Consider the following 19,361-nt stretch of genomic DNA (forward strand, 5'->3'; position numbering starts at 1 on the left):
CATGTATTTTGAGATAAAATTAGTGCCGTGATCGCTCACGACCTCGCGGGGAAAACCCACCCGGGAAAAGATCCCCATCAGGGCTCGGCCCACCACGGGAGCCGTGACGGTGCGTAGGGGGATCGCCTCAGGGTATCGGGTGGCGTGATCCACTAGGACCAGGATGAAACGGTGACCTTGGGAGGTGGGGGGATCCAGGAGCCCCAAGATGTCGATTCCGACTCGTTCGAATGGGGTACTGACGACCGGGAAGGGTTGGAGGGGAGCCTTGCGCTTCCCCCCACTCTTCCCACTAGCCTGGCACGTGGGACAGGACTTGCAGTGGGCTTCTACAGCTGCTTTCATCCTAGGCCAGTAAAAGTGGGTCACGAGACGGCTGTAGGTTTTGTCTTGACCCAGGTGGCCGGCGAGGGGGACGTCGTGGGCCAAGCCCAGGAGGAAGTCTCGGAAGCGTAGGGGTACCACCAGCACCCGGCCGGATCCTAGCTCCACCGACTTCTGCTCACTGTACAAGAGGTTATTCTCCCAATAAACTCGGTGCGTTCCGGTTTGGTCGCCTGCGGCTTGGCCCTCGGCCTGGTGCCGCAGTCCGACCAGGGAAGGACAGGTGGCTTGCTCCCGGCAGAACTCCTCCCGGGTGGGCCCGCCCTCGTGGCGCCACGGGGCCAATTCGGCCAGATCGCCTAACTCGGGGACCGGGGTGGTGTCGGACGGTGAGGGTTCGTCGCTGGCGACTGACCCTCCCGATGGGGGGACGGGAGGACCCTCGGCGGGGACTGCTCTGACTCCCTCGGTCGGGGTGTCCTCGACTTCCCCCAGGGGGGTGAGTCGGGCGGACATAGATCGGGTGGTGGCGCACACCCACTCGGGGAGTCCCATCATTCCTAGGTGGGCCTTGCGCTCGACGTACTTCCAGGGAGAACTCTCCAGGTCGTTCCCTAAGAGGCAGTCGACCGGCTGGGAGGTTCTTACGGCAACCCTCAGTTTACCTATCACCCCTCCCCACTCAAACAGCACCAGGGCTACCTGACACATACTCTCTCTATTATCTGCGGAAATTACGGGGCAAAAGACGTTGGGTCGGATCTGCTCCTCGGGGACTAAGTGCCTGAGGACACCGGTGATGCTGGCCCCGGTGTCTCGCAGGGCTTCTATTTGGTGGCCATTGATCTTGACGAGCTGCCCGTACTTCTTCGTGTTGGAGGGCAGGAGGCTACCAGGGACCATCTCTCTATCTCCCAGGGATACTAGGGCCATAGCTGCGGGTTCCCACTCCCCGGTGTCCTCAACCTCCTCCCCCAGGGCTACGTTGGCTATCTGTCTAGCAGGGTTTGCAGCAGGGGGGACCTGGGGGGCCATGGGGCACTCCGGGTCATTGGCGTAGTGCCCGGGCCTCTGACAACGGAAACAAGTGATGGTTACCCGGTGCCCCCGTCTCCCGGGGGGTCCGGAGACTGGTGGGGGGGCGCCGGGAAAGGTGGAGGTTGGGCCTTCGGGGGACTCGACTGGGACTCTCTCTGCCCTTCCTGGTTCCCTCCCCCTCTCTGGCGGGGTGGTCCCTGACTGGCTCGGGGGTATTCTCCTACAATGCTCCGGGGGACCCGGGTGTTGGTCCAGCGGTCTGCTTCCACAGCCAGCTTCCGGGGATCGGTGAGTTTGCTGTCGAGCAGATGCTGGCGTAGTTCCACAAAGCAGTTCGCAGCCAGGTGTTCCCACAACATGAGGTCGGTGAGTTCCTCGAGGGTGGTGACCTTGCTGCCCTTGATCCACCCATCGAAGGCCCGACTGAAAAAGTTTACATACTCCACCCAGGTGGTGCCCGGGATCTTCCTGCAGTCCCGGAATCGCTGACGGTACATCTCTGGGGTGAGGCCGTACCTAGTGAGGAGAGCCTCTTTCATGTGGCTGTAGGAGGTCTGCAGGGAGAGGGGTAGGTCGAGCAGGGTGTCCCTTCCTTCGCTCAGAAACCGTCCCCACAGCCCTGCCCCCCAGTCCTTCTGCGGGACCCGATGAGAGGTCATGGCGACCTCGTAGGCCCTGAACCATTGTTGAATGTCATCATTTTTATAATATTCTTTGACCACGTCCTTGGGGATGTGGACCTTCTGTTCCGCCGGGGAGGCCGCCTCTCGGTTCCCCGGGGGCCTCCCTTCCTCGTTTCTGGCTTTGAGCTCGATCTCCTTCAAGCTGCGTTCGTGCTCTAGTTGGAGCTTCCTTCCTTCGTGCTCCCGTTGGAGCTTCTTCTCTTCCAATTCGCCTTGTACGCGCATTTGTTCTACTGCTAGCTTTTTTTCCGCTAATTTCAATTCGCCTTCGATTTTGAGTTTGGCCAACTCGAGTTCGTGATTGCGACTTCTCTCTCTGTCTGCGAGTTCTTCCGGGGAAAGGCCCCCGTCTGGCACGAAGCCTCGCACCTGATTGCTGCTGCTTTCGCCTTGGGGGGGTTCTGCTTCGTCGTGTCGCTCCCCCATGCCTTCTGGGCGGGAGGCCCCGGCATCCACCCAAGCTTTCAGTGCTTTCTGCAAATCTTCTTTGGTGTTGAGACCGGTGGTAGCGATTTTAAGTTCTTTGCAGAATTGCTTCAGTTCTTTGTGCGTGTATTCTTCTAGTTGTTCCACCTGGAACACCCTGTTGGTGTTGGTTTCTGCGGGGCTCATGGCGCTTCCTTCTGCCATCTTTGTCGGTAGTGCGTCAGTCGTTCACGGTACGATCTCTAGGTTATGGGCCCGAATCCCGTCGCTTGCCACCAATGTTAGAAGGCGACCTCAGAGGGGCCCGGAGGGGGCCCTGACTGTCCTGAGACCCACCCTCAAAGTATCGTAGCCGGGCACTGGCGGGAGACTCCGCAGGGGAGGAATCTCGTATCTAGGATCGTACACTCGGCACCACACGACAAAGAGACACCACACCGAGGGTTCTTAGGATTCAAGCTTTATCAAATCGAAGTGGTAGGATCTTTATGATCAGCAAGGCAGATATTTACAAGCAGAGCGTGGGCTCACAGAGTCTTGGCGGGGGTAGGAGGTAGCGGGACAGTCTTTGGGGGGATATGGATCAAATGCAGGAGCGTACCCGGCGCACAGCTCACAATCCTCGAGCTGGGGGATACGCTTGTCGTCGTGGGGTCCGGCGGGACCAAAGAGAGTCTGGGGGAGCCGCGAGTCACTCAGCAGGCTCAAGCACAAGTTCGGAGGTCTTACGATCTTCAGGGAGCCGCGAGTCACTCAGCAGGGCTCAAGCACAAGTTCGGAGGTCTTACGATCTTCAGGGAGCCGCGAGTCACTCAGCAGGGCTCAAGCACAAGTTCGGAGGTCTTACGATCTTCAGGGAGCCGCGAGTCACTCAGCAGGCTCAGGTACCAGTTCGGAGGTCTTACGATCTTCGGGGAGCCGCGAGTCACTCAGCAGGGCTCAAGCACAAGTTCGGAGGTCTTACGATCTTCAGGGAGCCGCGAGTCACTCAGCAGGGCTCGGATGTTCCAAGGCGAATCTGCCGGACAGTCCCAGAGCACCCCTTGTTATAGGTCGACCCCTCTTTGATGTCCGGAGTCCGTGCAGGCAGGGGTCCTGTCACCTGGGGGTCGCTTGTCGAGGTTTCCTGCCATTGTCTTTTGATCCTTTCAGGGCCGGGTCGGGAGGAGTCCCAGACACCCAGCAGGCGTGGAGCCAGCCCTCAGGGAGGCCGGAGGGCCGATCGAAACCCATCGTCCCAGGGGAGTTCAGAGGTGCGATAGAAACTGCTCCTCCCTCTCTCATCCCCTTGAAGCGTGATGTCCTCCAGCCAGAGTGGCGCCTCTAGGCCCGGGTTGTGCTGGGGCCGGGCGGCCATCTTGGTGCATGAAGTGGGCACGCGTGCCCGGGGTGGCCGAAAGGAGAGAGGCCATGAACGGGGATGCCCGGGTCGCGTGTGTGTGTTCTGGTGGGGAGGATCGGCTGGGCCGTGTGCTTGGGGTCCCAGGTACCAGGTTAGGTAGTGCGAGGACAGGAAGAGCCATGCTACGAGGCCGGGTCTAACATGCGCATTTTTGGTCTTCCAGACGAAGTTGAGAAGGATGCACCTTCTATGATTGATTTCTTATTTAAATGGGTTCCTTCTACGCTGCAAATTTCATTCCAAAGAGACTTTGAGTTGGAACGGGCACACCGAGTTCCCACCTTTCGCTCTAAATCAGCCACGCAACCAAGAGCGATAATTTTTAAGCCACTGCGCCATCAACATACGGAGCAAATTCTGGCTCATATGCGGAAGGTTAAAGTTGTCTCATGGAATGGTCATCGCATTTCAATTTCTCAGGACTTTGCCAGAGATACGGTAATAAGGAGGAAAGGCTTTCTTAATCTCCGGAAGCGTCTCTCTGAGATGAATATCCCCTTCTCTTTTTCTGGTCCTTCAAAATTCCGCATTACCTTCAAAGGTCGTTCCAGAATCTTCGATGAACCTGCTGATTTGGCTTTGTTTTTGGATAATCAGATGGAGTTGCAGATGGATCTTCAAATGGAAGCCTCACGGGATCCTGGTTCCTCTGGCACCTGATGTGGTTTCATATAACTGCATTGTGTTTTCTCTTTTCCAGATCTATTAAGTTTGTCTTTTTTAGATCTGCGTGGTGGTCTTATTGCCCACTGTTGTTGGTGTGCGTTTGTTGTTTTTTTTCGTGCGTGCCTTTGTAGGCTATGTGATGGGCTGTGTTTCTTTTCTCCTTTTCCTTATCTGTTCTACCTTCATATCTTTATGTTGTAGTGAACTACTATCTCTGATATATCTATTTTTTGTATTTTCTAATCTTTCTTGGTATTGTTTTCTTTATAGGGTGTCCTCTCTCTTGCTCGTTGTTTTTCTTTTTTGTGCTTATCAATCTTTTTCTTCCTTTCTTGCTTTTTGTCCATGGCAGGTTCCGGATCTTTTTTACCTCACTTTATGACTTCTTTTATTTCCTTAGAATTTTTGTGTGAGACTTGGTCTTGTCTCTTTTTTTGTTCTTCCTTTCTTACTGACCCCAATTAATGTTACTTCCATTGCCGTACTTTTATTTGGTCTTTTCGCGTGTTGTTTTTCTCTTGTTGTTTTGTCTCTATGGAGTATGCCTTTGTTTATTATCTGTATTATTTTCTGGATTGGTTACATAAATTGCTCATAGATATTTATTAATTGCTATATGCAGAGTTAATTTTAATTTCTGTACAGTTAATTTTTATATCTATTTTATTGTTATATCATTGATTGGTTTGTTTACTTATTATTCTTAACTGCCTCTCTTTACTAGCTCTAAATTACTATATTTATATTGCACTTTATATTCTCATGAGTTTTACTTCTATGGTTATATATTTACGATATTCTTACTTCTTTAAATTAAATTAGTATAACAAGTTTATATATTTGTGGACAGTTAACTAGATGCCTATCTTTTGATTTACATATTTAAAGACTTACTTGTTTCTTTTATTTATCTTCCATAGGGCTTCATTGATTGTTTTTTATGGATTGGTTACATAGATTGCCTCATAGACGCTTATTAATTGCTATATATAGAGTTAATTCTACTTTCTGTATAGTTAATTTTTATATCTATTTTATTGTTATATCATTGATTGATTTGTTTTCTTATTATTATTAACTGCCTTTCTCTACTAGGTCTAAGTTAATATATTTATATTGCACTTTTAGTCTCATGTTTTTAACTTCTATGGTTATATATTTACGATACTCTTGCCTCTTTGACTTGCATTAGTATAATAAGTTTATATATTTGTGGACAGTCAACTAGATGTCTATCTTTAGATTTTACATATTTAAATATATACTGGTTTCTTCTATTTATCTGCCATAGGGCTTTATTGAGTGTTATAACGGTTCAGCTATTTTATGCCTCGATCTATTATGTCTCATTTATTTTCTTCATATTGTATCTTATAGTCTTCTTTGGAAATATATTTCTTTCTCTTTTTTCTCTACGGCTCTTCATGGTGTCTGCTTTGGTTTCGCTCTACCTAATATTAGAGATAGTTATTGGCTTATTTTTCCTCATTTCTCCATTTGTAGCATTATCTATCTTTCTCTCTTCTACTCTCTCCATTCTTTTATGATATACTTTACATGTTACCTTTTTATCAATTTGGCATGTACATGTCGCCTTTATAGTCTTACATGATGAATTGTTTTTGAATACTATAATTAATTCTAGTTCATATTTCAGATATTTCTTTTTCTTAATTAAGTATAATAGGTTATGTTTTGTATTGGGGCCCTTTATGCTGATTGTATTTATTCCTCATGATGGTCCCCTTGCTCATCTTCCCATGTTCCCCCTGGTATGAATTTGGTCTTTTTCAGACCTTCCTTGTTGGTTCTTCTTTTTCTTCTTCTTTACACTTCCCTTCTTTCTTTTTCCTCTTCTTTCTCCCTTTCTCTTCGGATTTCCTCCTTGGGTTCTCCCTGTTTCGTGTTGTTGTCTAGTGTGTGGAGGTGCCTTTCTATGGTTGCTGTATATCCTATATTATATATGGTGCATCATTTTTCCCTATTATTGGTTCTATGACTGGATTGAATATACTTTCCCTTAATGTGAAAGGGTTAAATCACCCAGTAAAAAGGTCAAAGATATTAGACTACTGCAAATCTCTTTCTTCGGATCTAGTCCTTTTTCAAGAGACGAAGGTCTCCGCCAGAGAGGCGCTATTTTTGAAGAAAGAATGGGTTTCTGATGTTGCTTGTTCAGATGCTTGTGGCAAAAGAAACGGGGTAATTACTTTAGTTTCTAAACATTCTGGTTTGTCTATTGTTTCCTCTGAACAGGATACAGAGGGACGTTGGTTACTATTTAAGTTGTCTGATGGTAATGTTGATCTCTTTGTCATGAATATTTATGCCCCTAACAAGGATGATCCGTCTTTTTGGAAAGCAATCACCAAAAAGCTAAATGACACACCTCATTCTGGTAATCTTATTGTAGGTGGAGACTTTAATTTACCAATGGATCCCATCCTAGATAGGAATTCTGCCTTTAATTTTCGTCCCCCTAATTCACATAAACAAATGATTAATATGTGCTCTCTTATTCATCTTCAGGATGTCTGGCGTCTTCATAATCCCACTGGCAGTGATTTTTCCTTTTTTTCTTCCCCCCATTCGTCTTTTTCACGCATTGATTATCTTTTGGTTCACTCCTCTCTTGTTCAATCTTCCTCATCTCCGCTTATTCATCCTATTTTAATTTCAGATCATGCCGCGGTGACTTTCACACTTTTGTCTTTTGCCCCTAGAGCGAGATCTCGGTCTTGGAGACTAAACACAGAAATCTTACATGATGATTCCCAGGTTCGAGAGTTTTCCAATGATATTGAGACGTTTTTCCTTGAGAATGTTGGTTCAGTCGATTCCCCTGTTGTTCTCTGGGACTCTTCTAAATGCACTTTCCGTGGTCAGGTCATCAAATGTATGTCAAGGAGAAACGCTGCCATTAGAAAGGAACTCACGGACTTAGCAGCTGAGATTAAAAGTCAGGAATCACTTTTTCGACAATCTAAAGATAAATCTTGCCTACAGTCTATTAAGAATTTAAAATATACATACAATACTATAGTCACTAAGAGAGCTCATATAGGTCTTCAGGCTCAGAAATCTAAGAAGTTGTTGTTAAAAAATCGTGCTGGCAAGATGCTTGCGGCTACATTAAAGTTTCAGGAATCTTCTTATAAATCTTCCCAAATCTCTTCTATTAATGACCATCTTGGTAAGAAAAAATTTCAGTCTGAAGAAATTCTTGAGGTCTTTCGAGATTTTTATAATAATTTATATACCCCCTCTACTCAATCTTCTTTTGAACAATGCCAGGAGTTCTTAAGACAGTTCCTGTGAAAACTGTATCGGAGGAAGATAATAACTCTTTGAATGGCCTGATTACCTCTGAAGAAATTATTTCTGCGATTAAAGCTACTCGCTCCTGTAAAGCTCCAGGTCCTGATGGATATCCTATTTTGTTTTATAAAACCTTTCTATCTGTGATTGTGCCGCAACTTCAATCCGTCTTTGATGCGTTTATTAAAGATGGTTCCGTGTCTGGTTCTGCTGCTGATGCTACTATTGTAGTAATCCCCAAAGAAGGAAAAGATCATTCGGACCCCAAAAATTTTCGCCCTATTTCTCTTCTTAACATGGAAGCTAAGATTTTTGCTAAAATCTTGGCTAAATGCTTAGAATCCTTTATTCCTCATTTGGTTCATCCTTCCCAAACAGGTTTTGTTAAGGGTCGTCTTGCGCGTGATAATATCCGTACTTTTTGTCACATTCTCGGTTCAGCCAAGCGATCCAATCTTCCGGCGGCGGCCTTGGCCCTTGATGCTGAAAAGGCCTTTGATAAGGTTTCTTGGCCCTTTCTACGAGCTGTTTTATGTGCACATAATCTTGGGTGATTCTTTTATCCGTATGGTTGTCTCTTTATTCCCGACCCAGAGCTAACATACGAGTAAATGGAGCTACGTCGTCCTTTTTTAACCTTCGCCAGGGTACTAGGCAAGGATGTCCCTTGTCTCCTCTTTTATTTTTGTTATCCATTGATCCTCTTCTCAGAATGATTGACTTACATCCAGACATTAAGGGTTTCTCTTTTGGGTCTCATCAGATAAAAACAGCTGCTTATGCGGATGATGTTCTTATTTTTTCTGACGATATTGCACTGGCCATCCCTGCTATCTCCGATACGATTTCTCTTTTCTCAAAGGTTTCAGGATATACCCTGAACAAAGATAAATGCTTACTGTTTCTCTTCTCATATGGGTTCGGCGGGTTTTAAGTGGCAGTCTAAACAACTAAAATATCTGGGTATTTATTTTTGTTCCACCCTTTATGCTACGGCTACTTATAATGAATCTCAAACTATTCTTAAGGTGCGACGTCTTTTAGAAACTTGGTCTCCGAAGCATATTTCCTGGTGGGGTCAATTGCAGACTCTTAAAATGATGATGTCACCTATTATTAATTTTGTTTCCTCTATGCTGCCGGTAAAGCTCTCTGATTCCTTCTTTCACGAACTTGATTTACTCACCTCCAAATTTCTATGGAATGATAAAAGGGCTAGAATTGCTTATACATTTTTACGGAAATCTTACGATATGGGTGGCTGTAATCTTCCTGATTGGGAGAAATATCAAACTGCCTTTCTGGCGTCTCAGGGTGCTCTCTGGTTTTCTTCTCCCTCTACTCATGTTCCATCTTGGTTGCTAATAGAACAAGAATTGGCCTCCCCTCTGCCGACTGCCTCTTTTTTAACCACGAATACCCTTTCTATTCCATTCTCTCGATCTATTATTTTAGACACTATTGCTGCAGTTCGCAAGGTGGATAAGAAAGTGGCAATTCCACTGCATAAAACTAGGTGGTCGTCTATTTGGCGGAATTCTAAAATCAAAATTAATATTGATCCAGAGTTGATGTCTTATTGGGCTGGGAAAGGTATCTCACTTGTTAAACATCTCTATGACTCCAATAATGATCCTTTCCCTTTCTCCTCCCTAGCTCCACAATTTTCTCTCTCTAACTTAGACTTTTATACCTTTCTTAAGATAAAGGTAGCACTTGCTAAAGTGTACCTTCATCCTTCTTCCCCTACGATTACGCTGTTTCAATTATGGATCAGGACTGGTCATGTAGCGTCTAGGATTTACAAATTCTTATCGTCCACTACACTTCCTTCCCATACTGTCGCACAGCAAAAATGGCTACATCATTTTGATCATAGTGTTACCGATCATATCTCTTCAGACACATGGCAAGATATTGGTAAACTTTCTCTTCGTAATAAAATCGCCCCCTCATTAATGCAGTCTACGTTTTTCTCTATTAATCTTCTTCACTGGACTCCCATTCGTTTGTATTCGCTAAATCTCAAAGAAGACAATCTGTGTTGGAGTTGTGGTCTTGTACCAGGCGACTTTCAACATATGTTCTTTGAGTGTTCCCTTCTCCAACCCTTTTGGGATTTAATTCACAAACACCTTATGATTATCTTTAATATTGAGTTTCAACTTTCTTTTCCTTTAATTCTTTTAGGTCCGTTGGCGGCCCAGGTCCCTCTGCCTTTAGATTCCTTGGAATTACAGTTGCTGGATCTTTTATTGACTATTGCAGTCAAAGTAATTCTTATGGAGTGGAAATCGTTCTCTTCAGTTTCTTACCACACTTGGTGGGCTTGGGTTTCCTTTTTACGAAGTGCTCACACGTCACTGGATCATGCTCATCTCTCTCCTTCTATATCTGCTGGTGTTTGGAAAGCTTTAGATACGTATATGGACTTGGCCTCAGAGGGGTTGGTGGATCAATATCCTTTTGATTTGTCTGGTTAATGTTGTCTGGTTATTGTTGTCTTGTGTGTTGGATGAATCCTTTGGAAATCTTCTCCTCTTCCTTCACTCTTCCCTGTCTTTCTCTCTCTTTCTTCATCTCTTTCCTATTTTGTACGTCTTTTCTTCTTTCCTTTCTTTCTTCCTCTCATCCATATTTTGCTATCTGTTGGTGATACGTTTGATAATTACTTCTGCAGGATATCAATTTTTTCTTCCTTAATGAATTTATTTATATGATATCTGCAGATTAATGAATGTTAATGTTATATTTCTTCTTATTTAATTTCATTCTATCATATTATTTATCCTTGTCTGATATCAATTGTATCACTTTTGCCTGTATCTTATGTCCTTATTTGCTCCTTTAAAATAATAAAATTCTCTTGAAATGAAAAAAAAGTATGTTAAGATCTCCCTGGACTGTCTGCTACACCCACCCAACCCTCACCGCACTGAGTGAGTACAGCCGCACCCTGTCACTGAGTGTGCACAGTCCTCCTACTGTCATTGCCACTGCTGGTGCTGTGCTCTGCTCAGCTCTGTGTGCTCTTGAACGTGTGTGTGCAGACCGGCGCTCTAAAGTTAATAATATTGGCAGAGGAGCTCAGCTGCAGTCGGACTCTCCACTGCCTGCCAAAAAGAACTCTGCTGACTGTCAGTGTTTGTTTGAAGGTGGTGCTGCATCAATACTGGGTGCTTGTGGAGGGGTACAGCAGTGCAGGCACGACACAGGATGCTTTTTGGGGTGTGCTGCCCTTGCTCCGGGGCCCAAGAACACCCTCACCCCGACATTTCACATTTGTCGGCCCAACACTATCTATATAAATGAGGTTGTTGACAGAGGAATGTATCAATGCCTTTCGAGTAAGCCTGCCCTCACCTTGGACAATGTCTGGGCTGGTGCAGAGCAGCACACGCCTGCCAGTAGGGCTGCCACCTTTCCAAGAGGAAAAACGCTGGTCATTTGTTGTGGTTTCAATAGTCTGAAAAGGCTAGTTTGTGATACTAAATAGGACCATAAACAAAATCGTTTGTACTCCTTTGTAACATGACTTTTCATTCTTTGTTTACTAGAATTATTAGTTATGGATCATTACCCAGTTCTATGACACGTTTAAAATTGCTTCCTATTTCCAGTTGTTGTTCGAAGTATGTACAGCTAAAGGCTCAAAATACAGAATTTAGGTGATTTCATAAATGTTTGCACCAGCCAGGATATTAAAATACTGGTGGTGTCAGTAGAAATCCGGCCAGGTGGAAACTGTATCTGCCAGTGACGTCATTATTCGGAAAGACAACGTTGACCAGCAGCTGCTACCAGGGAGCCCTAGTGCGGCAACAGAGTTGAGCTGCAGTGAGTGTGCAGCAACCAGGCAAGAAAGTGTCAAGCCAGGCCTTAGTCAGCAGCAGGCAACCCCCTACAGAAGCTCAGCCTACAGCAGCACCGCCACAGTGAACTCACTTGCCCCCTAGCAGAACATGGGTCAAAGACACTCTCTGGCTCATCCTGGCACTGCAGGATTTACTTCTGGTCATGGCACCGCTGGGTGCACTGCAGCGCCTTAGTGCAATGAGGGTGATTACCTTGACGCACAACATTTTCTTTAACTTTTTTGTTCTCTTTCATCTTAAGCTAACTTCATAAAACAATCTGAAATATAATCTAAAAGATGCAGATTCAAGTTCTTTTTAGATCTTCTTGTTGCTCAAAAGAGTTTAATTTCTGGTACTGATGTTGTTCCATGAGCTTAATTGTTGGTTTTATTTGTGCAAAAGTGTCACTCTAAGGGGTATATGTACAAGAACTGCCGCTAACTAGCATTAGCGTTAGCGGCAGTTTTCTGAACGCGGCCTATCACCAAAAACTATCAACCTGTTAGTGATGTATTTACAATATGTCACTACATGGCAATTGTTTTAAGTAGCCGCGGTGATAACTGCTGCTGACACTAGCGTGAAGGTGAAAACTGACAAAAAGCTCATTAGCGGCATAAAAACTCAGATTAGTCAGTCCAACGTGACTTATTTTACCTCGAGGGGCAGAAAAAGCCTATAGGTCCACCTCCAATGAAAAATAGGAAACAAAACCAATGGAATGCAGAATGGTGCAGCCAAGGCCAAGTGCAGCACAGATCAACAACCCCCCAAGCCCCCCAACAGCCAGGATAACCAGCCAGAGTTCCAGGGGAAGAGGCTACAATCATGAAAAGAGGCACATCGCTGGGCAAAACCAGTGATGCATCACTTATCATTGCGCACTCCTTGTAACACCATGGCATCCAAAACCTTGAAAGCGTGGACAGTCCCGGGGCCCGGAGGCCTCGCTGGGTCTGCGTCTGGGACCCAGAGTGGGATGTGGAGGTGCTGGGCCGTGGCGGTAAACATTGAAGCAATGGCGATCACCCTTTCCTGGTGGTGAAGTCTGCCAGGTCGCATGGAGACACATTGCTGACCTGTGTGAGAAGCCCGCCTGGTGCCCCTTGGAGCTGTGAGTGCTAGAGGCGTTCAAGCGCACCAACATAGGGAGGACTGCATCGCATACCACAGGCCACCACTACACAGGGGTGCACAGAGGAGATTACCAGTGGTGGTCTGCAGCTCTCTGCATCACAGGCCGGAGGATGTTGCGCTGGTCAGATGCTGTGGAGAGTATGGCCCCTGAGCTGCGCCAAGCTTGTGTTGTGGGAGCGCTGCAACTTCACGCCTAAAGGGGCCCTGTTACATCACCTGCATCAGGAGGTTCCCCAGCAGACTTGGCAGTGACTGCTGTACTCAGGCGTGTGCAATCCCGCCTGGTTGAGGCTCCTCCTGGATGAGTCACAAATTTGGACAGAGTTCTGCGGATTGCGCCTCCGTGTCAATGTCCATGTGTGGCGATGGTGGAACGCGTAGCGGAGGAGGCCCGGGGGTCAAGTCAGGGCAAGGCCTAGCACCTGTGGGTGATGCACACCTAGTGGCAGCTCATCGGCTATGACGGAAGAGCGTTGCCCCACTGCTTTCAAGCTGTGCAAGAAGAGGAAACATGACATGATGATAACTTTCTGATGTACACATGCTATGTTTCCTTTGCAGGCCGTAGGGTAGTTGGGGCTGCTCAACTCACAGAGCAGGGCAGGGGCGGAGTGGTATGCCCACTCAAGTGTGCAATGACTGTTTGGTCGGACCTCTCAGGCCACCCAAAGCACTCATGCACAAATCCCTCTTCACAATACAGGCTGCATTACAGCCTGCATGGAGAACATACCCATTCCTCCAGCCCCTGGCCGAACACCTTGGCAAGGCGCTCAAGAACAATCACAACGCCGCATTGCAGCTTTGTGATTGACTTAGGGGAGGGAACCTGGCCCCCTGCTTCCTGTTCCTGGAAGCAGACTCATGAAAGCAGGAGCACAGAAGACGCAGGACCTGCCTCGAGGTAAGAATTATATAAAAAGATATTTACAACCTCCTCTTCCCCATGTCCCTGCCCCCTCCAGTGTCCTTTCCCGTGTTTCCTGCCTCCCAGCTGCCAGTCCCCCTTGCAGCACTACATAATGACAGCCCCGTGCGGCCATGCACAGCGGGCGTACCACTCGTGCACCAAAGGCAATCCCGTCTGCGTCTGCCCGCCCCTGGACCGTGCCCAGCACTCAGGAGCCTTCCTCTCGGACACTCCACTGCTACGATGCCAGCACTCTCCTCGCCCCAACCCTGGACGCCACACCGCCTGCCATCTAGCAACACTGTAGAATTCTCTTGCACCCTGTGCCTTTCGAAACTGCAAACACACCTTCTGCCACATCAGCACACCAGCGCCTCGTGCCACCCAGCCGACCAACAGCACAGCCGACCGGCTATCAGGAGCCAATCTGGGAAGACGAATGCTGGAACGCATTCTTCTCTCTGCTGGACACGCAGAGGCAGCTGGACCCCAACAATCCCCAGAAGTCATCCGACGAACACTGAACCAGAGACACCGTGCTCATCTGATAATCTCAAGGGAAGGGGGATTGGAAACAAACAAACTAAAATAATTAGTTAAAATAAAAAGCTAAAATAAAGAAAGAAACAACTGGTGCACGTTTGTGCCGCTGGAGAAGCAAACTCTGGGTCACAGAACAATCTGGGACATCTGTCCTAAAGCGAGGAATGAGTATGGAGACCAACACCTGCAGCAGTAGTAAAAAGACATCAATAAGAACACAAATAATCAATGACATATATCATGCATAAACTTCTGCATTGGGTCACGATAAAAGAGGTCTTTCAGAATGATTAGAATAAATCAAAACTGTACTCACACCATATGGCGCCAAAGATAAAGATAAATACACACTCACACAATATTAAGCCAAAGATAAATACACACTCACACAATATTGTGCCAACGAAGATTACACATAAGCACACCATACATTCTTACTTCAATGAGATAAGACATAATATGTATCCTTCAGCTGAAGTATGTCCAAGGCTTGAGAGCGTTACCAAGACCTTCTTTCAGCGAGAAAAAACAGAGACGTAATAGGATTACAATAAACACTGCAATAATAATATACACTTCTATCAACAAGGACTATGCATGAATTACATAAATGATATGAGGAGGAATTTACCAAAATCCAGACAAGTAGCGTAAAGTAAGCTGAGTGGGAACAGGAGGGAACTGTGATATAGGAAACGAAGTCTCTGACTGTAAAGAGTTGTGTGCGCAGTTACCCAAGATCTCCCCGATAACCAGAAATGAGCCGGGAGTCAAAACTATGGAATTCCACTGAGCACAAGAGTTAAATGTAGCCCAAAAAGGATTTAGACTCATCTGCGAGTAGCAGCAGCAAGGATGGAACAGGATTCGTCCGACCAGCACATGCAGAGAAGAGCCGTCACGCCGCAGGATCTTCAACAGGAAACTCAATGCGAAGCACTGAAGATGAGCCTGGGTGAAAGTTCAATACCTTTTGCCAAGCTGATGAGTCATGGAGGTTGCTGAGTTATGGAGGCTTGTTGAGTCACAGAGGCTGCTGATTCAGGGAGGCTTGGTGAGTCACAGAGGCTTGTTGAGTCACGGAGGCTTGTTGAGTCACAGAGGCTGCTGAATCATGGAGGTTGCTGAGTCGAGCTCTGGCGTGGTGTGGAAACAAAGATAAGGAAAATACCACCACATACCGGAGCAGAGAATGAAAGAAATATGTCAGCTTTTCTTCCTCAGGGAACACGGGGAGTAAAAGAGGTGACGAGCCGAGGGCGAGAGGCATGTGTTGAGAACCTGCTAGGAGCCCCCACCCGACAGGCAGTCTTCCTAGGTAGGATGTAAGTGAGTGAAATGCACCTAGCACCCTGGGGTTCACCCTGAATAGTTCCCCCACTACTGCTGGAGTGCGGAAGGTGGTGTGCAGTCCGATGGATCCTGACACCGTCTTGACTGTATCCTCCTCAATGTGCGGTCCCTCCACAAACACACAACAGAAATCTGGGACCTCCCCGATGCCACCTCTTCAGACATCACCTTCTTCACGGAAAACTGAACCAACCACTGCTCCGGACCGTACATCGCCATCACCATCCACGACGGCTACAAATTCACCGGCACGGACCACCCTGAGCAGCGAGGAAGCATTCCCATTGTCTAAAAAAGGCACACTCCGACTGACCACACACTCTAATGACCCGACGGTGACCATGGAACACATCCGCTTCCAGATGCGGACCATCTTTAACATCACCCTCCACGGCACCCTCATCTACAGGCCCCCCAGGCCATGAACCCCTAATCACCAATGCCATTGCAGACCTCATCGCACCCCACACTCTTCCATCCATCGACTACATCCTACTCGGAGACCCAAAATTCCACCCTAGACAATCCCAGTGACCAGAACACCACTCTCCTCCTGGGAAACCTCGCCAACATCGGACTCGAGTAGCTCGTCACCGCACCAACCCACATAGCCTGACACACGCTCGAGCCCGTCTTCTCCAGCAGCGGGAATTTCAACTACAGCCACAACACAGGACTCTCCTGTACCGACCATCATTGTTCACATCATGCCTTCACCACGCCCACTGTACACCATCGCCATCATTGCCCCCCTACCCCGGTCGCAGCTGGATCAAGGCCACCGAAGAACTTCCCATCAACTACCTAAGCACCACCACTCCGTCAATGCTTACAGACACCAACACCACAGCGCACAACCTCTACTGATGGATCTCCAACTGTGCCAACACCCTGGAACACCTCAAGAAAAGACCAGGTAAACAACACTCCAAGAAGGCCAACTGGTTCACTCCCGCCCTCCAGTAGTCCAACCCCACCTGCAGACATCTCAAGAAGAGATGGAGCCACAACATCAATCAACTACGGAACACAGTCACCCTTGTACCATGGCGCAAGGGTGCCTGCGTTGGCGCATGGCAGCCATTGTGCGCCAACGTAGGTGAAAAAGACAAGGGGACTTATTCATAAGCCCCTTCTGACAGTTTCACCCGGACGCATCATTTTCTTGACGTACTTGCAGCATGATTCATGCACCATGTTGCTCCATATTTGCAAAGTGACGCATCTAGGCATATGCGAGATCTTGTGAAGCCCTGTGCCACATTATATATGCATCAGGTGAGATGTATGCTGGGTGGGTGTTCCCACACAATGAAGCCTCATAGGAGTGGCACAGTGAAATCCATCAGATTTCATTGCAACAATTGTAGGATGCTACTGCATCAGTACCCTACACCTGCCTCATGGCAGGCGTAAGGTTGTCGCAGTGCCACAGGGATAGGCTGGCCCCATGCGTTGCTGGAGTTGCATCATGCTTGTGGCACAACTGCAGCAATGTATGACTTTAGCGCTGACAGATACATCAGGATTCCAGACGTATCTGTCATTAATTGTAACATGGATCGCTGTACAGTGAATACAGCACATCCATGGTGTCGCAAGAAGGGGGTAGTGAAAAGTGTTGCAACGCTGTTTTGTCGCAGCGATGCAACACTTTTCATGAATGAGGCCCAGGAATGCGCCGTATTTTTTTGATGGTGTACATTCCTTCCCTGTAGTTTTGTCGCAGCGCAGCAACATTCCTTGCAGCGCTGTCCAGCACCAACACCTTCTGAAATGAGACCCCAAGTGTTTGCACCATTTTTAAGACCAGGTATTTTCTGGTCTTAAAAAACTGCCTCTAACTGGAGTGAGAGGCAGCTTTTGGGGTTTTGCAACATACAAGGAATTTCTTGCAAATATGGCGAAGTGGGGTTAGCAGCAGTTTTTGTATGGGAATGCCTACCTTGCATCTCATTTTCGTTAAGTCCCGCTAACAGAAGTGGCTATCTTAAAAATTCACGTTTTCGCCGGAAAAATGCTGCTAACTGCAGTTAGAGGCAACTTGTAAATACGACGATAAAAAAAAAGCTGCCTTAACGTCAAAAATTTGACTCTACCGCGGCTTTAACTCCTTGTACATATGCCCCTAAGTGTCACACATTTAGTTGCTGAATGTCACTCATAACTACACTGAAACCATGGAAATGTCACAAATAAGCAGTTTGAAAACTTGGCCGCTAAGCCTCAGGAGTTTGTTTTCTTCTAACTGGTTGCAAATCTACATTTGCATAAATCCAAATCGCTGAATCATTTGCCACACATGGTATGCCTTTCAATTTCTCTGCATCAAACAAAGGTTTTGTGCCATAGTTTTGATGCTAGGTTAAAAAACTTGATTAATAATTGATTATTCTTGATTAATAAAGCATTGCAGTTCAAATTCCTATTGAAAGTAATGCACAGATATTGGAGGGCTTTGATTGCATCTAGTCAGACCACCCCCACAGATAGGATCTTAGCTTTAGATTTCTTTGGACTAAGAACCATTACATACAATTTAGACAAATCAGTACTTAAGTCTAAGTTATCCATACAGGATGCATAACTTGTGGTCAGAAACTGACGTCAAAGAGAGAAAGAATGCATCATCCATATATAGCAGCAGTGGTATGTGTTTGCTCCCAATTTTGGGAGTGTCTTAACCACCTGCCCTCACCAGTCCCTCCACGTGATTTCTGTACAAGATATAAAAAAGGATGAGGCTAGGATACAATCTTGTCAAACAACTCCCAAGGAGGGATGAGTGTCTGTGCTTTCCCCACTTGGGTCATAACACACCTTGACAAGAAAATGTTAATACATAATTTGCAGGAGAGATAGAATGACAAGATCTATGCCCACGACCTTCCATTATGCACCAGAGTTTTTCATGATTGACACGGTTAAACGCAGAGCTTAAGTACATAAGTGCAAGATGGATCGAGCCCTTCTGCACCTTAATATACTTAGATTAGGAAACATAGGTTAATGCACTATTTAATCTTACCCACTTCTTTTCCAGAAGGCAATCTGTGTGCCTGTAAGAATCCGTCTATCCTCAGCCCAGACTCTAAATCATGAGAGAAAAATTCTACCTATTACCTTTAATTTCTGATAGGGATGTTGATATCCTTAGATTTAATAACAGACCACTCAAATCTGCTTCTTTATAAATGGGAAAGATGAGGGCAGCACGTCCAAGATGGCACCCGAGTGAGAGTGTTCTCTCAGAGCTCCTCTCCCTGCTCTCTGCATCGGGGTGTATGCCGTCCTTCCCTGGGGCTTTTATCACATTGGACCGATTCCAGAATAGCACTTGATTGAAGCTTAGGGTGTGAGTGGTTCTGTCCGGGCGGTGCTTCCTTCAGTGGAGTGTTGGCCTAGGAGCGGCTCCCGAGACACGTTGCCAAGATGGCAGACACCGTGGGCCCCGGGGCCTGACTATCTCCTTCAGCAGCGTTTGGAGGTTTGCCGCGTCACACCACTCCCAGACCTGCAGAGATCGGAGCTCCTTCACCAACGACAGAAGTCCCCAGTGGTGCCCGCCTAATCACCTGCACTTTCCGCGCTGCAGTGGCTTGCCACCTGCACCGACCTGAGCTATCCGCCCGACCCAGACGTCTCCTGAGGTGAGCGGCCACACATTCCAGGATGGTGGCGCATACTTGGCAGCCTTCCCGTGG

This window comes from Triturus cristatus, chromosome 2_1, assembly GCF_964204655.1.
Source record: "Triturus cristatus chromosome 2_1, aTriCri1.1, whole genome shotgun sequence".
NCBI classification, from domain to species: domain Eukaryota; kingdom Metazoa; phylum Chordata; class Amphibia; order Caudata; family Salamandridae; genus Triturus; species Triturus cristatus.